Genomic DNA, 6,142 nt, shown 5'->3' on the forward strand with positions numbered 1-6,142 from the left:
CTGTGAATGGAAGTCCAAGGTTCTAGTAGTTGCTCAGGCCCACAAGGCAAGCAGGCGAAGAAGAGAGAGAGTCTTGCTTTTTCCAATGTCCAATGCAGAAGGTGTGGCCCAGATTAAAGGTGTATACCACCACGCCTGGATCTGGGACTTGCTTTGTCCCAGATGACCTTGAACTCAGAGATCTTCTTGCCTTAGTCTCCTGGGATTCATACCCACTATGCCTCAAGACCTCCATGCCAAGATCCAGGTCAGAAACTTGTAACTCCCAGCCTCAAGATCTGGATCACAGGTGAGCCTTCCAATTCTGGATTGTAGTTGATTCCAGATACAGTCAAGTTGACAACCAGGTATAGCCACTACAGCAGCCTAAGGGGCTTCTTTCAGAGCTAAGAACGGGTGACATGTCAGACAAGGCTCTGTGAGGCTCCTGTGTGGCGGTGGCAGTACCTCGGCTGGGCGCCAAGGGAAGCAGAAAGGCTGAGATGTGCAAAAGAAAATTTCGGAGCTCCAAAAAGAAAGAGCAGGAACTAGGTGTGCATCTGAGGGTAATTGTGTTCAAAAGGACAGGCGTGCAGAGGCGTAGAGGAATTCTCTACGTATGCGTGTGAGGTCGCTCTGGGCAGCAGGAGGGCCATTAGAAATCTTAAGCAAACAGGAAAACTGATAGAGGAAATAAATACAGACGCCTTAAAGATACCATTCCCCTGACTGAGAATCGAATCCAGGCCATAGCAGTGGGAGCACCGGATCCTAGCCACTAGCCCACCAGGGAGTGGGAGTGGTTCCTGTTCGCGTAGAATACCTAGGTCTGAGCTCAAGTTCACTACTATTTATTAACCTAGCTTTTTGATGGGCAACCATAAGCAGAAGACTCCAAAAGACACCTGCCCCTGGTACCTATCCTCCCGCTGGCCACATCCTCAAAATATCTCAAGCCTCCGTTAGGTCACGGAGGCACCAGAAAGGTCCAGTCTGGATCCTGGATTCAACAAAAAGCAAACATTGCGCGCTGGCCGGGGATCGAACCCAGGGCAACGCCTTGTAAGGCAGCTATGCTCATCTCTAGATCATCAACGCAATTAACACTGACCCTTTGGGACATTCTGGCCTCCTAGCTGCTACATTTGACTAACCAGGGCAGGGCACGAGGGCCACAGGCCTCGGGAACCGCTCCGGGCAGGCCGCCACCCAGACCGGCCTGGCACACCGCTCAGGCCCCGCGAGGCACACGCCGTCGGCTCGGACACACCTGGATCCCAACATCGTTGCGGTTGGGATGGGAGGGCACCGTAGGAGCGGCGGAGAAGCGTGTTCGCAGGACCAGGGCGCTGGGCCAGCTGCCAGAGAAAGGGTTTGAGGGCTCCGGGCGTCTTTGCTGGAGCACGTCGTGCAGGGCTGGATCCTCTGGGTCTGGGTTTGGGTCTGGCCGCCTATCTGGCTAAAAAAAAAAAAAAAAAAAGTCATGCTTCCCCGTTGGGGAGTCGAACCGCGATCTCTCGCATGACAGGCGGGGCTACTCGCCACTATACTAACGAGGACGAAGTCGACAACGGCACCCGGAAGCCTGCCACTCTCCGATCCGCCAGGATCTCCAGCTTCGGTCCGGTCCACCGCTCACCTCTGCACTGCATCGTACGGCAACCCCAAAGCCTCCTGGACCCAGCGACGACGCCCCTCCCATCAGGACCCGGACCGGCGAGCAACCATACGGTGATCGCTCCTTCCTACTTCTCCGGAGGACAGGCTCGGGCTGGCAAGCTTGCGTTGTTGCTGAACTGGTTCCTAAACCGAAGATGGTGAGACGCGCCCGGGCTGGGAAAGGACCGGAGACCCGGGGACTTCGGAGCATCGTGCCCATTGTAGTAGAATCCGCTTTTTCTTTTCATTGTAGTTGCCTCTTTTCTGTGGCAAGGTTCAGTTTGAATCTGGAGTCCAGACGTACTTGTTGCCAGATCCAATCAACAAGGGCTAAGGGGGCACGCTCAAGCTGTCCTTTCCAAATGAGCTGCTTCCTCACTAACAGCGTAGTCAGGATGGCCGAGCGGTCTAAGGCGCTGCGTTCAGGTCGCAGTCTCCCCTGGAGGCGTGGGTTCGAATCCCACTCCTGACAAGCTGTTTGCTTTTTTTCTAATTCCTGTTTTTCCCTGCTAGGCAGCTGTTTTCAAGCATCTTTTCCTGTCCTGACATGAGTATCAAGTACTCAACTATCTGCCTCAATTCACCTTTGACCACAGTCCCTCTCAATATGTTTTTGTGAATGCTAGACAAGTCCTCAAACTGGGCTTTTTGGTTTTTCAAGACAGGGTTTCTCTGTGTAGCCCTGGCTGTCCTGGAACTCACTCTGTAGACCAGGCTGGGCTCAAACTCAGAAATTCGCCTGCCTCTCCCTCCCAAGTGCTGGGATTAAAGGCGTGTACCACCACTGCCCAGCCATTTTTTTTTTAAATAAATCTTTAATTATTTTATTATTATTATTATTTTGGTTTTTCGAGACAGGGTTTGTGTAGCTCTAGCTGTCCAGGAACTCACTCTGTAGACCAGGGTGGCCTCGAACCCAGAAATCTACCTGCCTTGGCCTCCCAAGTGCCGGGATTAAAGGCGTGCGCCACCACCGCCCAGCAAATTTCAATGTTTATGTGGAAAAAATTTCTTAAAAAATTGAAGGTAGCCAGGCAGTGGTGGCGCATGCCTTTAAACCCAGCAGTTGGGAGGCAGAGACAGGCAGATTTCTGAGTTGGAGGCCAGCCTGGTCTACAGAGTGAGTTCCAGGACAGCCAGGACTACACAGAGAAACCCTGTTTGGGGGTGGGGGGGAAGAAGGCAATTGTAGAAAAATTTCTGATAAAATTGAACATTAACATGAAAAAATGTGATAAAGTTGAAGACATGGCAAAATTACTGATAGAAATGAAAACAAATAGAGAAACATTTTATGAAAAATTGAAATCCTTTATAGAAAAATTACTGATAGAAATGAAGACAAATATAGAAAAATTTATGAACAAATTGTAACTGTTATTAGAAAAATTACTGATAAATATAAATATATAAAAAAATTCATTAAAATTTGGACACACCTATGTAAAAGTTACTGATAAAAATGAAGACAAATATTTAAAAAAGATGAAAAAAATTAAACCTGTAGAAAAATTTATTAAAGTCAAGATTTGCATGGATAAAATTTCTTTAAAAATTGAAGGTGATTGCAGAAATATTTCTGATAAAATTGAATAATTACATGCAAATAATTTTTGATAAAATTGAAGACCTTTATGGAAAAATACTGATCAAAATGAAGAAAAATATAGAAAAACATTCATGAAAATTTTGGACAAAATTATGAAAAAAATACTGATAAAAGTGAAGACAAATATTAAAAACATGAAAAAATTGCAAGTATTTGTAGAAAAATTTGTCATAAAATTGAATGTTTACATGGATAAAATTCGTGAAAAATTGAGGACATTTATGGAAACAATACTGATAAAAATTAAGAAAAATATATAAAAATATATGAAAAATTGAAAACCCTTATGGGAAAATTACTGATAAAAATGAAGACAAATAATGAAAAAAATGTGAAAAATTTGAAGACCTATTTGGAAAAATTACTGATAGAATTATACTGCCTAAGGAATGAAAAAGTAACACTTTTCTGGTTATTATCAGACAGAGTACCGTCTGGGCATGCATATTACCTTGACTTGTGTAGAATCTATGAATACGTACCTTTATTTCAGCTGAAATGCACTGTACGATGTAATGAACAAACTTTCTGATGTGATAAACAAAAAGTAAACCATACATTGTTCCCGAGTTAAAAGAAAACTGTTAAAAAGCAGAAAACACTGAATGCATCTCATAGGTGATGTTTATGGTAAGAAATGTTGTTTTGATTTTTGCATAACCACTCTTCTACTGACTAAGGAATGTAAAAGCAACACTTTTCTGGATATTAGCAGAGAGGATTAGGGTTAGGGTTAGGGGTTAAGGTTAGGGGTTAGGGTTAGGGTTAGTGTTAGGGTTGAATGCATTATTCTGACCAGGCACACACATGGTGCATAGACATACATGTAGACCCATACACATAAAATGATTAAAATTTTTTAAAAACAAATATTCTTTTGTTGCATTTGTATAAATAAATATTTTCCTTGTATTCTTCCCTTGTGTTTTCATTACGGATTATTTTAAGCAGTCAAATTTTTTAAAAAATAATTTTTTCTGTTTCTAGACATGTATGACCCTTTTGTTCACACCAATTAATGACTTTTACTAATGTCATTGTTACAAAAGTGTGGTTATTACAGACAGACACATATACACACAATCTATATTTCTGTCTATTGAGACAAGGTCTCCTATATAAAGCCCAGGCTGTTTTCAAACTTGATATGTAGCCAAGAATACCTCTCAACTTGTAACCTTTCTTCTAGCTGTGAAGCACTGGAATTACTGGAAAAAAAAAATCACCATGACCAAATTTTGAAGAAAATATTTTAAAACTGTCTTAAGAACCTCCTGTCAAAAATTGCATTAAATTACAGTTAAAGGTCACATTGTTATCTATTTAAATGTTTATTTCTGCATTCTGAAAAACTTTCTCCCTCTAGGTAGGCTCCTATAATTCTTAGCACTCTGGGAAGCTGAGTCCAGGGGATTGCACATTTGAATCCAGCCTTGGTTATATGAGTCCTTTTCTCTCTCTTTTTTTGGTTTTTCGAGACAGGGTTTCTCTGTGTAGTCCTGGCTGTCCTGGAACTCACTCTGTAGACCAGGCTGTCCTCGAACTCAGAAATCAGCCTGCCTCTCCCTCCCAAGTGCTGGGATTAAAGGCGTGTGCCACCACCGCCCGGCTATGAGTCCTTTTCTCAAAAGAGAATTTCTTTTTCTTTTTTTTTCTTTTCTTTTTTTTGTTCCAAGGGGGAGGGGGTTTATTCAGGAGATAGGGAAGAGGAGAGAGAGAACAGAGAGGTAGAGGAGTAGAGGCCAGCCATGACCATGTGGAGAGAGGGGGAAGTGGTAGGTCGAAGGAGTTTTTTCCTTAAGAGGTCCACAATGATAGGCTTAAGTCCCCTGAGGCTCTGGAGAGAGAGCTTGGGCTTGGCAGATGTACCTGTTAGAGTCCAGTAACTGGATGACAATGGGAGAATGATGTTTAGCAACAGAGGGTTCTGGATGTCCGAAACTCGGGGGTCCACCTGAGAAGCTGGTAAGAGAAATAACATGTTAGTGTTAGTAGGGTGACTGGCTAAAAGGAGGAGCAGAGGAACTGCTGGCGAGCTTGGGCTTAAGTGAATTGGTGGAGCAAAGGAAATAGAAGCTCCCAACTTAGCTAAAATATCTCTTCCTAATAAGGGGATAGGACATGTAGGCACTACCAAAAAGGAATGAGTGAGAGGCACACCCCTAAAAATGCAACTAAGTGGGAGGAGTGAAAGGCTTAAGGTGAGACAAGTGGACCCAATGAGGGAGTCCTTCAAGTTTAGCAGCTGTAGGCGTCACGAGGATTACCTTAAAAGGACCCTGCCATTCGGGAGAGAGATCTGGAGGGGAGAGAAGCACTTGGTCTTCAATGTTGACAGGCAGTGGACAGGAGACTATGTGGTCGAGGTAGATGGCGGTCAGCAAAGTTCCACAAGAGAGAACAGAGGTGGCAAAAGTAGTGGGGAGAGCAGATGGTCTGGGAGGGGGAACAGGCAGAACACATGGAAAGAGTATAATGAAGGTAGATAAATGCTCAAGCATAGGGGATTTGTTTCCATTTACCAGACTGCTGGCAGTATGTGTTAAGACCTCTTAAAATAGTTGGGTCTAGTGTGTCATTACGCGGCTACTTTAGTCCATTATCTAGAGAGTATCGAATCCAGACCTTATTGCAGAGGTGTATCAATTTGGAAAGCCTCAAGTCAGGCATTAATTTTAGAGATTTGAGGTTTTTCAGTAGACAACCCAGTGGGGTGTCTGGGTACAGTCGAAGACAATGTGGTACCCATTGGGTGACGGCTGTTACTGAGCTATCAGTCAGCGTCCTGAAAGAAAAGCTGGCAACAAAAAATCAGGCTCAGGCTAGATAATCAGGTCGTCACGAGAATATCTAGGGGCCTCTGTGGAGCTAGTCTGGCAGAAAATAGCTCACCTG

At 44.1% G+C, this 6,142-nt stretch overlaps 1 non-coding gene across 1 annotated transcript; it reads left to right on the forward strand.

Moving 5' to 3' along the window:
- The first annotated feature begins 2,027 nt into the window (after positions 1-2,027).
- On the forward strand, positions 2,028-2,110 carry Trnal-cag. Its single transcript has one exon. It is a non-coding gene; the product is annotated as a tRNA-Leu (tRNA).
- Positions 2,111-6,142: the final 4,032 nt, after the last annotated feature.

This window comes from Grammomys surdaster, unplaced genomic scaffold, assembly GCF_004785775.1.
Source record: "Grammomys surdaster isolate TR1022 unplaced genomic scaffold, NIH_TR_1.0 125672, whole genome shotgun sequence".
In the NCBI taxonomy this organism is placed as follows: domain Eukaryota; kingdom Metazoa; phylum Chordata; class Mammalia; order Rodentia; family Muridae; genus Grammomys; species Grammomys surdaster.